The sequence below is a fragment of the Osmerus eperlanus genome, chromosome 28 (assembly GCF_963692335.1).
Source record: "Osmerus eperlanus chromosome 28, fOsmEpe2.1, whole genome shotgun sequence".
Classification (NCBI taxonomy): Eukaryota; Metazoa; Chordata; class Actinopteri; order Osmeriformes; family Osmeridae; genus Osmerus; species Osmerus eperlanus.
The window spans coordinates 654,385-676,087 of record NC_085045.1 but is presented as its reverse complement, the minus strand read 5'-3'; the positions used below and the strand labels follow the sequence as shown (position 1 = coordinate 676,087).

Genomic DNA, 21,703 nt, shown 5'->3' with positions numbered 1-21,703 from the left:
AGAGAGGGTGGGAGGGAGAGAGAGAGGGAGAGAGAGAGAGGGTGGGAGGGAGAGAGAGAGAGAGAGAGAGAGAGAGAGAGAGAGAGAGAGAGAGAGAGAGAGAGAGAGAGAGAGAAAAGGGGGGGGGGCCTATAGAAGGACCCTGTGTTGTGGTCGTGTCACAGTGTGTGACCCCAACTCATATGTGTTTGTGTGAGTTTATCGCACTCAGCACTTACACACTACCCACTACACACTAATCTAAGTGGACATTCCTGAGCTATTTGCATATATTTTGCATACATGCTCTTTGTACACACAGAAACACGCACACATGCAGCCCTATTAAATCCAGTCTGACGGTCTACCACTATAAACCTACGCTTACACAAAGAGCCTTGTGCGGATTTAACAAAAGGCAACAGTTAGCGTTAAACACACACACACGCGCAGAGTATAATCACACATCTGTGGAACACCCCAGAGGAGAGTAACTGTGTGTGTGTGTGTGTGTGTGTGCGTGTGTGTGTGTGTGTGTACGTGTGTTGTGCTCTGTATTACAGTAAGTAAATCTCACGTTGCCTTGGAACTGTGGATGATGAGATCTCACACACACTCTCACACACACACACTCAGCCCCTCTGTACGTCATGAAAACATCTGAACCCTTCAGGCAGATAGACCTGCTGTGACCATGAGGGGGTAGAGAGAGGAGAGGAGGGTAGAGAGAGGAGAGGAGGGTAGAGAGAGGAGAGGAGGGTAGAGAGAACCCACACACGGCGTGTGTGTGCCAGTGTGTGTGTTCCAGTGTGTGTGTTCCAGTGTGTGTGTGTGTTCCTGCGTGTGAGCCCCACACCCTCAGTGTCAGAGAGCCTGTGTGTGTGTGTGTGTGTCCTCAGTGTCAGAGAGCCTGTGTGTGTGTGTGTCCTCAGTGTCAGAGAGCCTGTGTGTGTGTGTGTGTGTGTGTGTGTGTCCTCAGTGTCAGAGAGCCTGTGTGTGTGTGTGTCCTCAGTGTCAGAGAGCCTGTGTGTGTGTGTGTGTCCTCAGTGTCAGAGAGCCTGTGTGTGTGTGTCCTCAGTGTCAGAGAGCCTGTGTGTGTGTGTGTGTGTGTGTGTGTCCTCAGTGTCAGAGAGCCAGACCCCTGCCAAACTTCCTCTCCCCTCCTCTCCTCTCCTCCTCTCCTCTTCTCCTCTCCTAACTTCCTCTCCTCCTCTCCTCTCCTAACTTCCTCTCCCCTCCTCCTCTCGTCTCCTCCTCTCCTAACTTCTTCTCCTCCTCTCCTATCCCCTCGGAACAGCAAGTGACTGAACGCAGTCCCTTATCAACAGCATGAACAACATCCGCCCCCGCACACCAGGAAAACGAGAAGCGACACAAACTGCTTCTATTCCTGGTCCTCCTCGCCGCCCAGAATAGCTCCGCCCTCATCTCTGGACATGGAGCCGTTTTGGGAACCAATGAGTCATTGAAATATGACAGTTACCTGTGAGATTCCTCAGCTCAGCTTAGCTGTGTGGTGGGGGTGTGTTTGTGTGAGGCGTGTGTATGTGTGAGGTGTGTGTGTGTGTTTGTGGTGTGTCTGTGTGTGTGTTTTGTGGGGGCATGTTTGGCTGTGTGTGTGTGTCTCCTCTATTAATAAGCCTCGACCACACCTCGTTCCCTCTGAATAGCCATATCTCAGGAGGATGTGAGCGAGGCTCCTCCTGAGATATGGCTATTCAGAGGGAACGAGGTGTGGTCGAGCAAGGTGTGGTCGAGCGAGGTGTGGAACACCCTCTTCCTCCCTCTCTCTCTATGAATCACAGAGCTGGAACAGGTGAGGGGAAGGGGGGGTAACCAGGGGGGGTTACCAGGGGGGGTTACCAGGGCGGGTTACCAGGGGGGGTTACCAGGGGGGGTTACCAGGGCTGAGATAGACCGGACTTCCACTTCATGGATCTAGGATGTTTACTGTTGATGTGTGTGAACATAAACTACTCATCACATTTTATATTAAAATCATTTTGCCAAACATGTGAGACCAAAATGACCACAGTGACCAGTATAGTGTGAACCTACAGCAACATGCTAGCTAATACCCTACAGCAACATGCTAGCTAATAACATGCTAGCTAATACCCTACAGCAACATGCTAGCTAATAACATGCTAGCTAATAGCCTGGAGGCTAACATAGCTGGTGAATGGGCGTTGGGTCACCAGGACCTTTATGCAAATGCTAAAGATTAGCTCTGGTTTTGGAGAGAAGCCCCAGGCGGGGCTACGCAGCCGTGTGCTCCATCGCACGCCTGTGAAACAGGACAGATTAGTGATGTCTTTTAAGTATGCATAGCCCCCCTCCCCAGAGCCCCCCCTCCCCAGAGCCTCCCTCCCTAGAGCCTCCCTCCCCAGAGCCCCCCTCCCCAGAGCCCCCCTCCCCAGAGCCTCCCTCCCCAGAGCCCCCCTCCCCATAGCCCCCCTCCCCAGAGCCCCCCTCCCCAGAGCCTCCCTCCCCAGAGCCCCCCTCCCCAGAGCCTCCCTCCCCAGAGCCTCCCTCCCCAGAGCCCCCCTCCCCAGAGCCTCCCTCCCCAGAGCCCCCCTCCCCAGAGCCCCCCTCCCCAGAGCCCCCCTCCCCAGAGCCTCCCTCCCCAGAGCCCCCCTCCCCAGAGCCCCCCTCCCCAGAGCCTCCCTCCCCAGAGCCCCCCTCCCCAGAGCCCCCCTCCCCAGAGCCTCCCTCCCCAGAGCCCCCCTCCCCAGAGCCCCCCTCCCCAGAGCCCCCCTCCCCAGAGCCCCCCTCCCCAGAGCCTCCCTCCCCAGAGCCCCCCTCCCCAGAGCCTCCCTCCCCAGAGCCTCCCTCCCCAGAGCCCCCCTCCCCAGAGCCCCCCTCCCCAGAGCCTCCCTCCCCAGAGCCCCCCTCCCCAGAGCCTCCCTCCCCAGAGCCTCCCTCCCCAGAGCCCCCCTCCCCAGAGCCTCCCTCCCCAGAGCCCCCCTCCCCATAGCCCCCCTCCCCAGAGCCCCCCTCCCCAGAGCCTCCCTCCCTAGAGCCTCCCTCCCCAGAGCCCCCCTCCCCAGAGCCCCCCTCCCCAGAGCCTCCCTCCCCAGAGCCTCCCTCCCCAGAGCCCCCCTCCCCAGAGCCCCCCTCCCCAGAGCCCCCCTCCCCAGAGCCTCCCTCCCCAGAGCCTCCCTCCCCAGAGCCCCCCTCCCCAGAGTCCCCCTCCCCAGAGCCTCCCTCCCTAGAGCCTCCCTCCCCAGAGCCCCCCTCCCCAGAGCCCCCCTCCCCAGAGCCCCCCTCCCCAGAGCCTCCCTCCCCAGAGCCCCCCTCCCCAGAGCCTCCCTCCCCATAGCCCCCCTCCCCAGAGCCTCCCTCCCCAGAACCCCCCTCCCCAGAGCCCCCCTCCCCAGAGCCCCCCTCCCCAGAGCCCCCCTCCCCAGAGCCTCCCTCCCCAGAGCCTCCCTCCCCAGAGCCCCCCTCCCCAGAGCCCCAGAGCCTCCCTCCCCAGAGCCTCCCTCCCCAGAGCCCCCCCTCCCCAGAGCCCCCCTCCCCAGAGCCTCCCTCCCCAGAGCCCCCCTCCCCAGAGCCCCCCTCCCCAGAGCCTCCCTCCCCAGAGCCCCCCTCCCCATAGCCCCCCTCCCCAGAGCCCCCCTCCCCAGAGCCCCCCTCCCCAGAGCCCCCCTCCCCAGAGCCCCCCTCCCCAGAGCCTCCCTCCCCAGAGCCCCCCTCCCCATAGCCCCCCTCCCCAGAGCCCCCCTCCCCAGAGCCCCCCTCCCCAGAGCCCCCCTCCCCAGAGCCCCCCTCCCCAGAGCGCAGTGGGGAAGCTTCCATGGGGGGGGGGGGCTGTGGGGAGAGGGAGAGCTGGTCCGTTAGATCTGAGTGGATTGTGTGTCGTTTCTCCTGATCGGGGCTGTGGTTTTAGACTTGGTGTCGATTGAAAGAGCTCAGGTGATGTGGAGGAAGAGGTCTGTGTTGTCAGAGTTCTTTGATACTGAGCTCACAAAGCACATTGGAGGTTAACACGGTATAGGGTCACTTTCTCAAATACACACACTCACACACTCCCACACACAGACATACAGCACACACAGGGAGAGAGGGGGGAGAGAGGGGGGAGAGAGGGGGGAGAGAGGGGGGAGAGAGGGGACCCTGACAGTAGCAGGGCCTGGGAGAACAGGAGCCTGGCAGTGGGGACAGCTGTCGCCTGCAGCCGGCAAGCAGCCGGTAACCAGAGAACTGGCGTAACGGCCCACATGTGATGCTACCTGTCCAGTCAGACAGGAGGGTCACATGTGATGCTACCTGTCCAGTCAGACAGGAGGGTCACATGTGGTGCTATGTCCCTCCCTCTCTGGTGGTTAGCAGCCAGACTGGGTGCGAAAATGTGTGCTATGTTCTCTCCCATGTGAGATCATATTCCCAGACATTCCCACGCACTCAGCAAACTTTCCACCACTTTACGACACTCATTACTGCTTTACGGTGTGAAAACTAGCACCGGGCATCGTAAGCATTCTAAAAGGTTGCCGGGTTCCAAACTCTCGCCACGGAACATTCCAACAGGCCGCACGCGGTGACCTCATCAATTGTGTGTAACCAATAAGCGCGCAGGATTGACCCTAAAAACAAAGTTGCAGCTAATGTGCCTTCTACACATGGCTACTCTGCTGAGGGGCTGTTTCTGTCATAATAACATTGTGTTTAGGGCTCTGTGAACTGACAAGCCTTTACTGTGTGTGTGTGTGTGTGTTCAGGCTGCAGCAGTAAGGAGCAGTTAGAGAGACTGTCAGCCTGTATACTCAGCTGACTCAGTAACACAGAGAGAGAGGAGGGGGGAGAGAGAGGAGAGAGGGGAGGGGAGGGAGGAGGGGGGAGAGAGAGGGGGGAGAGAGGGGGAGGGAGAGAGGTGGGGGAGAGAGAGGGAGAGAGTCGCCTGTAGTGTTAGATGTGGTTACCCCTCCTCCCCCTCACTCAGGTTAAACATGCTTATGAAGGAGGGGGAGGGGAGGGGAGGGGAGGGGAGGGGAGGGGAGGGGAGGGGAGGGGAGGGGAGGGGAGGAGAGGGGAGGGGAGGAGAGGGAGGGGAGGGGATGAGCCCAGCTCTGTTTGTGTCTCCACACCCTCTTCCTTATTGTGACCAGGAAGCCTCATCTTTCAACGTTTCCACACACACACACACACACACACACACACACACACACACACACACACACACACACACACAGATAGAAGAACTGTGAACAGATCAGTTTAGTCTGTCTCTCTCATCTCCTTCACAAAGTAAAATCTCCATGTAACATGATCAAAGACCTTCTGGGATCTCTACAGGTCTGTCTCCCTCTCTCTCCCTCCCTCTCTCTTTCTCTCTCTCTCCCTCTCTATCTCAGACATCTTTTTACAGTCTTGTCTTTTTTTTTGTTCAGACTGCATGATCTCTCTCCCTCTGTCTTTCTCTGTCTTTCTCTCTCTCTTTCTCTCCCCCTCCCTCTCTCTCTCTCTCTCCTCTGGTTGTTGTCTCTGAGAGTATGAACTGCCTACAGGGTGAGTCAGGCTGGACTTTCCAGCTGCACTCTGTGATCTCCCTGGAACTCAGCTCAAACAGGGCCAACCTTCCTGGCACTACACACACCACACTACTACAGCTACCCTACTGGATTGCAATCTTGCAGACTGGGACAACAGTAACAGAGAGGAGCAGAATTTCCCACCTCCTCTCCCCCCCCCCTCTCTCTCTCTCTGCCACTCTCTCTCTCCCCCTCTCTCTCTCTCTGCCACTCTCTCTCTCTCTGCCACTCTCTCTCTCCCCCTCTCTCTCTCTCTGCCACTCTCTCTCTCTCTGCCACTCTCTCCCCTATCTCTCTCTGCCACTCTCTCCCCTCTCTCTCTGCCACTCTCTCTTTCCTCTCTCTCTCTCTCTGCCACTCTCTCTCTCTCTGCCACTCTCTCCCCTCTCCCTCTCTCTCTCTCTCTCTCTGCCACTCTCTCCCCTCTCTCTTTGCCACTCTCTCTCTCCCCTCTCTCTCTGCCACTCTCTCCCCTCTCTCTTTGCCACTCTCCCTCTCTCTCTCTCTCTGCCACTCTCTCCCCTCTCTCTTTGCCACTCTCTCTCTCCCCTCTCTCTCTGCCACTCTCTCTCTCTCTTTCTCCACACAGACTGGGCTGGGGGGGCTGCCCCTGGGGGGCCAGGTCACCGGTAGCTCTTGGAAGTCCTGCTCCCTAGAGAAGAACACCCAGCCTCGTGTCACACCAGGGTGTTCATCTGACCTCTGACCTCTCTCTGACCTCCCACTGACCTCCTGTCTGTCTGGTTCTCTCTCTCTCTCTGTCTCTCTCTCCCTCTTTCTGTTTCTCTCTGTCTCTCTTCCTTCCTCTCTCCCTTTTTCTGTTTCTCTCTCTGTCCCTCTCTCTCTCCCTCTTTCTATTTCTGTCTGTCTCTCTCCCCTTGTCTCTGGAAACTCCCAAGTGTGTTGCCAGGTTGATGTGAGAGTGTGTTGCCAGGTTCATGTGAGAGTGTGTTGCCAGGTTGATGTGAGAGTGTGTTGCCAGGTTGGTGAAAGTGTGTCTCCCCCCATTGCTGAGACATGGAGCTTCTTCATCACTTCAGTATCAGAACCTTCTGGAACATCTACCGTCATATTGATACCTCCTGTGGAATCCATTTCTTTTATGACGATTAACAGGAAGTGTGCAAAAGGAATTTTGTAACATTTTCTTATGATTAAAAAGACACACAATGCATAGACACAGACATGCACTCACACACACACACACACACACACACACACACACACACACCCTCCCTCCTCTCACACACACACACACACTCACACACACACTTCCATCCCCACACACACACACTGTCAGGCATGTGTTGGGTGCAGAGATCTGCTCACACAGTAGGGTGAGGATCACCGAGGTGGACTGGAAACCATGGAATTCACTTGGCATGTCTCAGGCAACACGGTAGATGTGGGTCAGGTTAATGCTGCACCACAGTCCTTAAGTGACTCAGTCTATGGGTCAATACAAGCCTTGTATAACTGTGGAACGTGACAAAGGTTTAACTTCAGGTTTCACACTGTAGAGAGGCACAGCTGGCCCTACGCTGCTGTTTACACTGCAACACACACACACACACACCTGTCTCTTGCAGGGGTTTTACGGTTGAAAGGTTTATAGTGTGCTTAGCTTGCTGCCGCTAGTCATAGTAAACACAGCAGCCTGTCAGCTTCATAGGAACTGCATGTGTGTGTGTGCGTGTGTGTTTATACAGTTCATATGCAGCTGTTTGTTTCTCAGGCCTTTCATGTTCTTCATAAGCTTTTCATGTGGGCAGCTGAGGAGAGTGTGTGTGTGTGTGTGAGAGAGAGAGAGAGAGAGAGAGAGAGAGAGAGAGAGAGAGAGAGAGAGAGAGAGAGAGAGAGAGAGACGCACACAGCAGCAGTGTGTGTTTTGTTCAGGTATAACAGAAGAAGGGAAGACCAGTCTGTGTTTGGCAGACACTCTGTGGACCCGTCCTCAGAGGAACCTGCTGGTTCTTCAGTTCAATTTTACTTTAACTTTCATTTTAAATGCACAGACACACACACACACAGACACACACAGACACACACTCGCAGACACACACAAACACCCAGTTCCCGACACAGTAGGGGTTAACCCAGGTGACAAGACCAGAAACAATCCAAACATAATAAATGTAATGGATGCTAATGTTGTTACACTCAGAATTTAAACAGCCCTAATGTAGATTGACATTAAACAACTCCCCATCCTGTTTGCCCTGGCGTTTCCTAGCTAATCGTTTGTGGAGAGTTTAGTTTCCGAATAGTGCCACAAGCACAAGAGCTCTTTAAACACGACATCAAGGATCAGAAGTGTACATGTTTCCAGCAGTATTTCTTATAGTCTATAAACAGACTTCATTTAGCTACAGTAATATTGAATTGTCAAAGTCTAGGCTTGGCTACCCTTACAAAAAAGAAGTATATTAAAGTATACTATAAGTCTACTAAAATATGGATAGTACACTTTTAGTTCACTTTTGATATACTTTTAAGAAGTATGCTTAGAAAATTGTTCACTTTTGATATACTTTTAAGAAGTATACTTAGCAAATAGTTCACTTTTGATATACTTTTAAGAAGTATGCTTCAAAACAGAAAATGGTATACATTTCTTCTGGAGTAGGATGTACGTTTTCTATTATTAAACAGCAAAAACAGTCAAAATACTTTTACATTTACTTTTACAAGTACATTACAGGTAAACAAAATTTAGATCCATCTTGTATATTCTAATTATTCATGTCTAGGAAAATCTATTATCCATTGCACATTGAATCTTTTTTGGTACTGAAGCTTTAACGTTAATTACTGCCAAAACATTTTGAAGCCCTATACTCTTATACTTATAATTATCAATTGGAGTATTAATGATGCCCATGATGCAAGGCGGTAAATACTGTTAAAATTTGCTGATAAGTTTGCCGTTTGTTCGAAATACAAATGTAACTTAATGAATGTCGTTTTTTAAATGTGTCTGCTTAGAATGTAGTGTTTTGTTACATGGTAATTGTCATTGTTGTGCTGGTTTACCATTGTAACCATGAGTTAAATGACTGTTACGTTTGATCAGAAGAGCTGGATTTCTACGACATGAGTGCATACACAGTAATTAGCTTCTTTCAGCTAATAATCTGCTGTGTCACTTGGCGAGGGCCCCCGTTCTCGTCAAGTGACGCAAGATCGGCGGAGTTTGAGGGGCCCCTAAACATTTAAATATATTAGTAAATCATAGTAAATGGACATTTATTAAGTTTACTTCTTGAAGTACTTACATTAATTGAAAGTGCACTTGAAAGTATTCCAAAGTTTACTTTGAGGTGCTTTAGGAAGTATACTTCATGAACTGAAAGTGCACGACACAGGTTAGTTTAGAGTATTCAAAGGTATACTTTGAAGTACTTTAGGAAGTATACTTCATAAACTAAAAGTGCAATACACAGGCTACTTTACATTATTCAAAAGTAAACCTCAAATACACTATAAGTGTACTTTAAAGTGTACTAAATGACCTAAAAAGTGGGCCAACTCAGTTTACTTTTTACAAAAATAGTATATAAATAAGTACACTGCTAGTATACTTTAAGTACCATGATAATAGTATACTTTTTATCCTTAAGTATACTTACAAATTAAACTTGAAGTATACTTCTTTTTCGTAGGGGTAGTTCATTCTTAAAGAGTGGGACAACAAAATACAGATATTTTTGGGTTTATTCTAATGACCTCACGTGGCACATAATTATTGTATTTGTCTACAATATCAAAACCTCTTCATTAAATCAGAGCTCTTAATTAAAATTCTTCTGAAGATTGTGTGCCTGTGTTTGAGTTTCATAACTTCTGGTCACATGCTCTGGCGGAAGCATCTAAAACGTATGTCAAATATTTTGGTCGCTTTGATTACAGCCCCAGAGGGCAAACATTGTCCTTATCTCTGGACGCACGACAATAAACAAACACCTAGCTCCTTATCTGTTAGCCGTCAGTGTTTAACAGCTAGCTCCTTATCTGTTAGCCGTCAGTGTTTAACAGCTAGCTCCTTATCTGTTAGCCGTCAGTGTTTAACAGCTAGCTCCTTATCTGTTAGCCGTCAGTGTTTAACAGCTAGCTCCTTATCTGTTAGCCGTCAGTGCTAAACAGCTAGCTCCTTATCTGTTAGCCGTCAGTGTTTAACAGCTAGCTCCTTATCTGTTAGCCGTCAGTGTTTAACAGCTAGCTCCTTATCTGTTAGCCGTCAGTGCTAAACAGCTAGCTCCTTATCTGTTAGCCGTCAGTGCTAAACAGCTAGCTCCTTATTTGTTAGCCGTCAGTGTTTAACAGCTAGCTCCTTATCTATTAGCCGTCAGTGCTAAACAGCTAGCTCCTTATCTGTTAGCCGTCAGTGCTAAACACCTACCAGTCAGTGCTAAACAACTAGCTTCCTAACTGTTAGCAGTGGATTGTTGTCGTTTACATGCAGAAAACGTTTTCCCTGTTTCCTTTCAGTGGAAACGATGGATACGTTGCCATGCCAATGCAGGATTCTGACTAAAGCTTGGAGATGAATCTGCTTCAAGAGGAGGAGAGATAAAGGTGGTACTCGGAGGATGAAGAGGAGGAGAGATAAAGGTGGTACTCGGAGGATGAAGAGGAGGAGAGATAAAGGTGGTACTCGGAGGATGAAGAGGAGGAGAGAGGTGGTTGAAGGTAGGTACGCAGTTCGTGGAGGAGGTGAGAGAGGGAGGAGGAGGTGGAGGGACGTGGTGGGTGGCTTGGGAGGAGGGAGGAGAGAGAGGGAGGAGGAGGAGAGAGAAGAAAAGAGGGAGGAGGAGGAGAGAGATGGAGAACTTCAATCTCTGAGTTGCCAGAGAGCTCATAATCTTGAGTCATGGACACCTCGGGCTCTCTCCTCCCGGGACCTCACGCTGACCTGCTGTCTCCATGTTTCACACACTGATTCTTAGAAATCTCCATCACCGTCTCAAACGACCTCCCCTCCTTGTACGAGCTCTCCTCGTCAGTTCCATCATCGCTCCGTTGTAAACTTGTGACTCATGCTTTTAACCTTCAGGCTCACTTGATTTGACATGTTTGGGTGCGCTGGAGTGTGTTGAGCGTGGGACGCTGCGGTGCCTGAGAGGGGAGGGAGGCCTGTGAGGGAGGGAGGCCTGTGAGGGAGGCCTGTGAGGGAGGGAGGCCTGTGAGGGAGGCCTGTGAGGGAGGGAGGCCTGTGAGGGAGGGAGGCTTGTGAGGGAGGCCTGTGAGGGAGGGAGGCCTGTGAGGGAGGCCTGTGAGGGAGGCCTGTGAGGGAGGGAGGCCTGTGAGGGAGGCCTGTGAGGGAGGGAGGCCTCTGAGGGAGGCCTGTGAGGGAGGCCTGTGAGGGAGGGAGGCCTGTGAGGGAGGGAGGCCTGTGAGGGAGGCCTGTGAGGGAGGCCTGTGAGGGAGGCCTGTGAGGGAGGCCTCTGAGGGAGGGAGGCCTGTGAGGGAGGGAGGCCTGTGAGGGAGGGAGGCCTGTGAGGGAGGCCTGTGAGGGAGGCCTGTGAGGGAGGGAGGCCTGTGAGGGGAGGGAGGCCTGTGAGGGAGGCCTGTGAGGGAGGCCTGTGAGGGAGGGAGGCCTGTGAGGGAGGGAGGCCTGTGAGGGAGGCCTGTGAGGGAGGCCTGTGAGGGAGGGAGGCCTGTGAGGGAGGGAGGCCTGTGAGGGAGGGAGGCCTGTGAGGGAGGCCTGTGAGGGGAGGGAGGCCTGTGAGGGAGGGAGGCCTGTGAGGGAGGCCTGTGAGGGAGGGAGGCCTGTGAGGGAGGCCTGTGAGGGAGGCCTGTGAGGGAGGCCTGTGAGGGAGGGAGGCCTGTGAGGGAGGGAGGCCTGTGAGGGAGGCCTGTGAGGGAGGCCTGTGAGGGAGGGAGGCCTGTGTGAGGATTAGGGGGCTGTTAAGAGACATGCAGTAGGACACCGAGCAGGTGAAGTGCTCCTCAGGAGGGAAAGCCTCCTCCTGCAGCTTCCTGATTGGCTCGTTGTGGTGTGCTGTTCATATGCAGGCTGACAGCTGCTTAAGACTGCATGAAGCTTTACACATCCTACTGGGGTACCAAGTGTCTCTGTCCTCCTCTCCCTCTCTTTATCTCTCTCTATTTATCTCTCTCTGTATCTCTCTCTCATCTCTCTTTATCTCTCTCTTTATCTCTCTCTGTATCTCTCTCTCATCTCTCTTTATCTCTCTCTTTATCTCTCTCTCTCTGTATCTCTCTCTCATCTCTCTTTATCTCTCTCTTTATATCTCTCTTTATCTCTCTCTTTATCTCTCTCTCTCTTAAACGTCTCATATTTACGAGGTGTGGGCCTGAGAGAGAGAGGCAGACTTTAACTTGCAGGTTAATGAGGACAGAGAGTGAGAGAGAGAGGGGTAGAGGGTGGAGGGGGGGTAGAGAGGGGGGGAGAGAGAGGGGTAGAGGGAGGAGGGGGGGGAGAGAGGGGGGGAGAGACTAAACTTGTATTCATCCGTTGTGTCTCCAGAGGGCCACGCGCCTCTCGTCTGTAATCTGCACCCAGGCAGCTGCTGGACACACTGGAGGGAGCCAGCTGTCCCCTCTCTCTGTTACACACACACACACTCACACACACACACGCACACACCATGTAGAGAAACCTCAGTCTACAGATGCACATACACAAACATATATACACACATGTAGACACACACACATACATAGAAATCACACACCATATAGAGGAACCTATGTAGATGCACAACCACACTCACACACGCACACACGCAGAGAGAACACACACACTTTACGCTTCCCTAATCTCATTTAATAGGGACAATGGAATCGGGGCAGGGGCTGGTGTGTGTGTGTGTGTGTGTGTGTGGAGTGTGCCGAGGTCTGGGGGGGTCTATAAAGTGGTTTCATGTCAGCCGTGTTTCTGCAACAGTTGGCAGCACGTGTCTGTCTCCCATTGTCTCCCCTGAGACCTGTTACACAACTTGTTACACACACACGTTGATACATGCACTCATGCACACACACACATTGATGCAAGCACACACACGCAAGTCTTCAAAGCAGATATATAGCAGCAAAGATGTACCTTCCAGACTACAATCTGACTGGTTAGTCTCTATCTCTGGCTGAGAGGGAATCTGACTCTCTTTCCTATTGGTTAAAACTCTGCCTCTCTCTTAGTGGCTCACAGTACCCACACACTGATTGGCTGTGGCTCAACAAAACGTTTTCGGATTGGCTCTTGCGATCAGGTTAGTATCTGAGTGATGAAAGGTGCAGAGAGCAGAATTACGGTAAATCCGGTGTGTGCGTGTGTGTGTGTCGAAGGGGCTGGTTGAAAGAAAGAGTGTGTGTGTTTGCTTGAGTGGTTAGGTGTGCTAGGTGTGTAAGGGAGGTCATCAGGGCCATATGGCTGCACACACACACACACACCTGACGGCTGCCTAGCACCTGCCACGCTTTCTATGAGGGAATCAGATCAAAGACACACCCTGAGGGATGTGTGTGTGTGTGAGAGAGAGAGACCCTGGCAGATTCTGAACCACTGCCAGGGAAGAGGATTGAGTCTTTTTGATGACACATACACACATGCACACACACACAGGCACGAGTGTCTGGTTGTCTAGCAGAACTGAAATGGGGCAACACACACATACACACATATACACACATGGACCCCAGAGGGTGCTGGGTTAGTAAGACTGTGACAAATCCCTGGGAGGGATGGAGGGGGGGATGGAGGGGTCTGAGGAAAGTGGGCGATGAAGGAAAGACAAAGGGAGGGATGGCCGGAGGGGGCGGGGGGGAGTCAGGGTTTAACATCTCCTTAATTCAATTAGGAGACAAAATCTACTTTGGTTTGGAAGGACACACTCACACACTCTCTCGCACACCCACACACACACATGCACGTACACACATGCACACGCACACACATCGACCCTCGTAGTGTAGTCCTCCCACTGTGAATCTTCAAGCCACAGGCAGAAGTTCTGTTCAGAAAGACGTCAGAACTACAACGCCATCTCCATTCCTCCCAGCCTCGCTCGGCCCACACACACCCACACACACACACACACTCATCACTCACTCACAAACTCACACAGTCCCTCTATTGTGGCTAATGCCTCTCACTGCTGGGTCTAATGAACACACAGCCCTCTCTAAGTCCCTACTTGCACATAAACACAAAGATCTTTGTAATTTCTAGTTACCCTATCTCTCTGTCTCTCACGCACAAACACACGCACACACACTGGCACACCCACCATACACACACACACACACACACACACCATACACACACCATACAAATACATCATACACACACACCATACACACACACACTGACTGCTTCCCTGCTCACAGTAAGTTGCGTCAGACAGACAGGAGTGAGTAGTTGCCGGGTAGATTTGAGGATTGCAGCAAGAACAGTAGGAGGCCTGTGATTGGCTGTTTAACTCATTGTTTGAGAAACTGGTCGTCTGGCTGATGACTGAGGAACAAAGATTCCACTTCTCACTCGTGCGCACACACTTCACACTGAGAAGATTTATTAGATTAGCCCTCTCTGGTCCTCCTCTCTGCCCCTCTCTCTCTGAGGCACACTTCCAAGCTACGCTAGACAGATTAGAGAGAGACAAGAGTGGAGGAGAGGGAGAGAGAGAGAGGATTGGAGTAGGAGAGAGAGGGAACACAAAGAGATGAGAGAAACATATGGCTAAATGAACACACACACACAACCACACACACAGTCATAGTATAATTCTTTTGCAGGTGCTTCCTGTGTGGCTAAGAAGTTGTTTGCATGAATACACACACTCACACACACACACACACACGTTTACACCTGCTCGCTGCAGACCAACTGATCGATGAAAACAGGCCGTGTTTAAACAAACCACGTTGTCTAGTTAGCGTCTCCTTAACTTCACACAAGATATGTCATGTTTTATTAAGTCATGTTTTATTAAGTCATGTTTCATTGACTGGATCCGCTTCTGTCTGATGAACGTTTTCATTTGTTTTGAGGGTCTGGTGTTGTCAACGTATAACGCGGTCGTCATTAATCACTAAACGTCACCTTCCCGCATGTCTCTCGTTGTTCTCTGTGAAGGTAAATAATTTGCAGCTTGTGTCCCATGTGTGTTTAGTGGAGGCAAACAGAAGCTAACAGCACAGAGCTCTTTAACAGCAAGCTTTACCGTAACACATGTGATCACAAGAGCGGGAAACATAACAAGCTACTGACAACAGTTACAGCTGTGTTGAGGAGAATAACAATTCTGTGGTGAATAACAACAATCAAGTGTAAAAGCATGTGCTGCAAACACGTGTGTGTGTGTAGATTATAGATTATAACCTGGATATTAATTGGCTGCAGTGTAGTGTTCTTTGATTTGATTGTTTCCCTTTGTGGATGAAAAGATTAAAACATCACCTTCTGTCAACATGCTGTTTGATTCACACGCACACACACACACACACCATCAACAAGATACGCAAACACACAAACATTCGTCATAATCCCCCTGTGCCCATTAGTTCACGCGACAGCCCTGTATCCAAAGCAACAGCGGAATGCCGGGTGAGGCTCCGCCCCTATCAGGAAGTGAGCGTGTTGGATGTAAACAAACCCGGCATGCACCATGCTGCAGGGACGACACTCAGCCCTGGGATTAGGTGTTATGCTGGTGGGATTACCATGTGGTTTATGATCTCAGGTTTGTAGGCCACTGCTACAGCAAGGCCTCGGAAACATGATAACATGTTGATGAGATGTGATCATGCGACCATGCCATCGCAATGGGAACTTCAGTAACCTATGGTAACTCCGAGGCTTCTGGGAACATCTCAGTGGGACTTCTTAGTGAACCAGAGAGGGATAAACAGATTAGGAAAGAGAGACGGGGGCAGGGAGAGAGAGGAGGAGATAGAGGAGAGAGGAAGGAGGGGGTTGAAAGCCAATAGCAGTCACATGTCAAGAAGTGAAGGGGTACATGGGGGTGCAAACACACACACACACTCACACACACACACACACACTCTCACACACACACACACACACAGACACACACACACAGACACACACACAGACACACACACACACACAGAGACACACACAGAGACACACACACACACACATGCATGCATTACATTTACATTTATGCATTTAGCAGACGCTTTTATCCAAAGCGACTTCCAAGAGAGATCTTTACAAAGTGCAAAGGTCACTGATCACACACATGCAGATGCATGTCCCACACTTACCGTTAGGTAAATAAAACAGCCAAGAAAAGCACTCAGAGTTGGCTACAGTTATGTCTCTATTCTGAACTCCACTACCCTTTAAGCCTCTGGACCAATCAGAAGAGAGGAGAGGGGAAACATAACAAGGTTGTTAAAGAACAGAGGATTTGATAAACACCCTGGAAGCACTGATCAAAATACCCTTACACAAGGACACTCAGCCAATTGTGCAAGAGCTCAGTCAGCCAATCAGATCACTGTTACCCGCAGCAACAACCCACACACCAGCGTGGAAAACCACGATCCCACTCTCTGATTGGCTGGTTTACCCCGGCCCCCAGCCTGGCCCCTCCCCCTCTCCCTGCTCTCCTACATGCGCTTTCCCACCTCTGCAGATTAAGTAACACCACCAAAACAAAAAGAGCTTATTTTTGTTTTCATTAACGGCAGAGCACCCACATAAACAGTGTGTTTGTTTTGGACCCATGACAGAGAGATGAAGAGAGGGGGAGAGAGAGAGAGAGAGAGAGAGAGAGAGAGAGAGAGAGAGAGAGAGAGAGAGAGAGAGAGAGATAGAAGGAGAGAAGGAGAGAGAGGCCAATGTCTTCCTGTTGCTATGTTCTACTCTGTGTCAGTAGGGCAAGTGTGTTGCTATGGCAGAATCACATGTGCAAGTGAGACAGGGTCGTTGCATCATTCCCCCCCCCCCCCCCCCCCCCCAAAAAAAAAAAAGTAACCCTGAAAAACATGTTTCTCTTCTTCTGAGGTTTGTCTGCTGAATGCAGATTTTCCCTCCAAGGTCCTCAAGTCCAGGCATGCTTCACATTCTGAAGTTGCAAATAACAGTTGTGGAGTCACGTGTGCACGCATGTACACAGTGTTGTTTGTGTTGTGTTGTCACAGTCTGTCCAACACATTGTGATCTGGGAACTGTTGATGTAGAACATGTGATCAGAGTCCACAAATGAGACCTGACACCATGCTGCAGGGCTTCACAGAGCATGCTTTGCATAATACAGATATGGTCCCTGAATTCCAGACTTTTTGGGAACGTTTAGGGGCATAGTTTAAATTTGACTTTAACTTTTCAAACACGGTTTTGCCATTCCTTCCTAATCAGGTGTGTGTTCGGAATGTGTGTGTTTGTGTGTTCCTTTTTGGAAGTTTGTTTGCATGTGCGTAGGTTTTTGTGTGTATGCGCGGAGCGGTGGCTGAGCGGTTAGGGAATCAGGCTATTAATCAGACGGTTGCCGGTTTGATTACGGCCGTGCCCAATGACGTTGTGTCCTTGGGCAAGGCACTTCACCCTACTTGCCTCGGAGGGAATGTCTCTGTACTTACTGTCAGTTGCTCTGGATAAGAGCATCTGCTAAATGACTAAATGGTAAATGTAAACCAGGGGACAGAGGGGTCCCAGGGGGTCTTCTGGACATGTGACATGTGTTGACATCCTGTTTCTGTGGAATTTGTCTTTCTGCTGCAAAACATGGCTGAACTTCCTGTGTCTGACTGGGTCTGAGTGTCTGCATGCCTGTCTAGGTACACTGTGTAACCTGGCTCTCTCTCTCCCACGCTCTCTCTCTCCCTCTTCTTCTCTCCCTCTCTCTCTCATGTTGATATAGCTGTCCTAGTCTGTCCCTGCCTCCTAGTCTGTCCCTGCCTCCTAGTCTGTCCCTGAAAAGCACTTTGACGACTGTCATGTCTCTAATCTGAACTCCACTACCCTTCCAGCCCCGGAGCCAATCAGAACAGAGGAGAGAGAGGAAATCATAACAAGGTTGTTCAAGGCTAAAAAGAGAAGGTGGATGTGTGTGTCTGTCTGCCTGCCTGCCTGCCTGTCAGTCTGCTTGTCTGTCTGTCTGCTAGCCTGTCTGTCTGCTAGCCTGCCTGCCTGCCTGTCTGCCTGTCTGTCTGCTAGCCTGTCTGTCAGTCTGCTTGTCTGTCTGCCCGTCTGCCTTCCTGTGTATGAGAGGACATTCCTGGCGTGGTTTAGAGGCATGTGTTCCTGGTAGGATCAACTATGCAGCACTGAGGGGCCCAGCACCCCCCCCTCCCCTCCTCCCAACAGGACTCGTAGGCATCCTGTTCTGGCCTGTTACTAAACTAGAGTATCTGACAGGAATGGCAGTGTCTGGGGGAGAAGAGGGGAGATGGTGTTCACTTATCAGGATTGTAACAATCTCCTTCTAGGGCTCTGCTGTCCTCCATTGTTATCCTGGTAGCCTCGGCCGGGGTTGGGGTTGGGGTTGGGGCCGAGGCCAGCCTCTGAAGGCCGCCGCTATTTAAAGGTCTCCCACATGTTGACACCTCAGAGTAGATTACGTAACCAGGTCCCCAGTGTCATCTCAACTAGAACAGCCTGCCGGCCAATCAGAACCCTAACCACACTTCCTGTGTCCAACAGCCTTCCAGCTAATCAGATAACATTTAAAATGTACTTTCAAATAACTTTCAGAACACTTTTATCCACTGCAAAAAAAAACAAATTATCCAAACCAAAGTTTGTTTGTGGCGGCCATGTTTGTTTGTGGTGGCCATGTTTGTTTGTGGCGGCCATGTTTGTTTGTGGTGGCCATGTTTGTTTTCCAGCAGCTCCAAATTAGCATGTTTGTTTTTCTCGACGGTTAAGGAGTGTTGAGGTCGTTTCTGCGTGGAGAACACGATTATACCTCGAATGTAATCTGGATGCATTATTCTCACGTTCCTTTGGATTATAAAGGTCTGATGAAGGAATAACATTTACAAACGTTTAAATCTCAGACGCGTGTCCGTGTCATGTTGGGATGTGGTTCTTTATTTGAGCGTCTGATGCAAGCTCTGAGCAACACCAAGCTGCTGATCTAACAGACTCTCCACTAAGAGAGACTGCAGGCAGGTCTAACAGACTCTCCACTAGGAGAGACCGCAGGCAGGTCTAACAGACTCTCCACTAGGAGAGACTGCAGGCAGGTCTAACAGACTCTCCACTAGGAGAGACTGCAGGCAGGTCTAACAGACCCTCCACTAGGAGAGACTGCAGGCAGGTCTAACAGACTCTCCACTAGGAGAGACTGCAGGCAGGTCTAACAGACTCTCCACTAAGAGAGACTGCAGGCAGGTCTAACAGACCCTCCACTAAGAGAGACTGTAGGCAGGTCTAACAGACCATCCACTAAGAGAGACTGCAGGCAGGTCTAACAGACTCTCCACTAGGAGAGACTGCAGGCAGGTCTAACAGACCCTCCACTAAGAGAGACTGCAGGCAGGTCTAACAGACCCTCCACTAAGAGAGACTGCAGGCAGGTCTAACAGACTCTCCACTAAGAGAGACTGCAGGCAGGTCTAACAGACTCTCCACTAGGAGAGACTGCAGGCAGGTCTAACAGACCCTCCACTAAGAGAGACTGCAGGCAGGTCTAACAGACTCTCCACTAAGAGAGACTGCAGGCAGGTCTAACAGACCCTCCACTAAGAGAGACTGCAGGCAGGTCTAACAGACTCTCCACTAGGAGAGACTGCAGGCAGGTCTAACAGACTCTCCACTAGGAGAGACTGCAGGCAGGTCTAACAGACCCTCCACTAAGAGAGACTGCAGGCAGGTCTAACAGACTCTCCACTAGGAGAGACTGCAGGCAGGTCTAACAGACCCTCCACTAAGAGAGACTGCAGGCAGGTCTAACAGACTCTCCACTAGGAGAGACTGCAGGCAGGTCTAACAGACTCTCCACTAGGAGAGACTGCAGGCAGGTCTAACAGACTCTCCACTAGGAGAGACTGCAGGCAGGTCTAACAGACTCTCCACTAAGAGAGACTGCAGGCAGGTCTAACAGACCCTCCACTAAGAGAGACTGCAGGCAGGTCTAACAGACTCTCCACTAAGAGAGACTGCAGGCAGGTCTAACAGACTCTCCACTAGGAGAGACTGCAGGCAGGTCTAACAGACTCTCCACTAGGAGAGACTGCAGGCAGGTCTAACAGACTCTCCACTAGGAGAGACTGCAGGCAGGTCTAACAGACCCTCCACTAAGAGAGACTGCAGGCAGGTCTAACAGACCCTCCACTAAGAGAGACTGCAGGCAGGTCTAACAGACTCTCCACTAAGAGAGACTGCAGGCAGGTCTAACAGACTCTCCACTAGGAGAGACTGCAGGCAGGTCTAACAGACTCTCCACTAGGAGAGACTGCAGGCAGGTCTAACAGACTCTCCACTAGGAGAGACTGCAGGCAGGTCTAACAGACCCTCCACTAAGAGAGACTGCAGGCAGGTCTAACAGACTCTCCACTAAGAGAGACTGCAGGCAGGTCTAACAGACTCTCCACTAGGAGAGACTGCAGGCAGGTCTAACAGACTCTCCACTAGGAGAGACTGCAGGCAGGTCTAACAGACTCTCCACTAAGAGAGACTGCAGGCAGGTCTAACAGACCCTCCACTAGGAAAGACCACAGGCTGGAATCTGAATCAAAAATTGTAATCGGAATTAGAACTATTTGGATTCTGGTTCTGATAGGGATTGTGACTCAGCGAATCTGAGTCATTCTGTTTAGGATTGTGACTCAGCGAATCTGACAGGAAGCTCCTGTGTTGACGTCACACTGTGTCCTCACTGGAGACAATATACCTGTAAAGGGAGAATAGGAGAGCTGGCTGGGTCAGGTGTGCACACACACACACCTGGGTGAGAAGGGCTCAGTTGCTCACCTCCTAGATTACTGGGTGTCCATGGTTACCGCTCCAGTACTGGGTGTCCATGGTTACTGCCCCAGGCTATAATCAAGACCGTCCAGGTAACTGTGTCAGCGTTGGGGAGGTTCACACACACACACACTCAGGTGTGTGTGTGTGTGTGTTTTGCATGTATTTGTGAGTGTTTATGCATGTATGTGTTTGCTTGTTTGTTTGTATGTTTGTGTGTGCCTGTGTATGCATGTGTGCATGTATGGAATTGTGTGTGTGTGTGTGTGTGTGTGTTTGTATGCATGTGTGTGCAGCCAGCTTGTCCTATTCCACAGCTACTTAAAGTAGGGTAATCCTAGCTGGCTAGCCAACGCCCTTCCCTGTCCTGACCCTACACTCACGCACACACACACACAAAAACCACACACAAACATGCACACAGGCATATTCACACACACGTGCATCTGGCCGTCCACCAAGCACACACTGAACTTCACGGTAGCAACATTCCAAAATGCATCATGATCTTGAACACAATGCACATTGGGTTGACTTGTTTCAGTGTGCTGGGCGCAGCTGAGGATTCCCCTGCCATGGAACGGGTCCAGGATGTCAGTGGGAACACGCTGCAGCTCTTTCCTACCTCTATGTGCAGAGCAGGACAGGACAGGACAGGAAGAGGAAACCGGCAGGTCTTGCTTTGCTCACACACGGTTGGACAGCAGAGAGACAGACAGACAGACAGACAGACAGACAGACAGACAGGAGGTAGACAGACAGACAGACAGACAGATAGGAGGTAGACAAACAGACAGACAGGAGGTAGACAGACAGACAGACAGACAGACAGACAGACAGACAGACAGGAGGTAGACAGGCAGACAGACAGTGACTCAGTAGTGCACTAGCCAGCCAGTCAGTCAACAAGCCTGCAAGCCAAACAGAAATCCAGACAAGTCAGACAGACAAGCAGATGATGACTCAACAGTAATCAACCAGCGAGCCAGACAGTCCAGAAACCACACAGACCCAGACAGCCAGACAGCCAGTAAACCCCTCAACCTCAATCCCAGCCTCAACCCCAGCCCCCCAGCCTCAACCCCAGCCCCCCACGCCCAGTCCTATTCTCAGACCCAGCCTCAACCTCAACTGCAGCCCCGTCTATGAGTTCACAGTTTGTCTCCAGCCAGATGCTGTTCTCTATCTCTAGTTCCTGAGACTTCCAGCCAGCCAGGCCACAGGAAGGCAGAGCCAGTGCTCCACCACAGAGCTGGAAACACCTCCCCCACCCAGTTCACACACAAGA

General features: G+C 51.1%; 1 long non-coding RNA gene across 1 annotated transcript in view; it reads left to right on the top strand.

The window, feature by feature from the left end:
* The window catches only part of LOC134015442 (uncharacterized), a 67,929-nt gene that overhangs the window by 28,539 nt on the left and 17,687 nt on the right, over positions 1 to 21,703 (top strand). Inside the window, exon 2 of the long non-coding RNA XR_009929108.1 lies at positions 10,155 to 10,202. This is a non-coding gene — a long non-coding RNA (uncharacterized LOC134015442). The remainder of the gene's footprint in view (positions 1 to 10,154; positions 10,203 to 21,703) is intronic.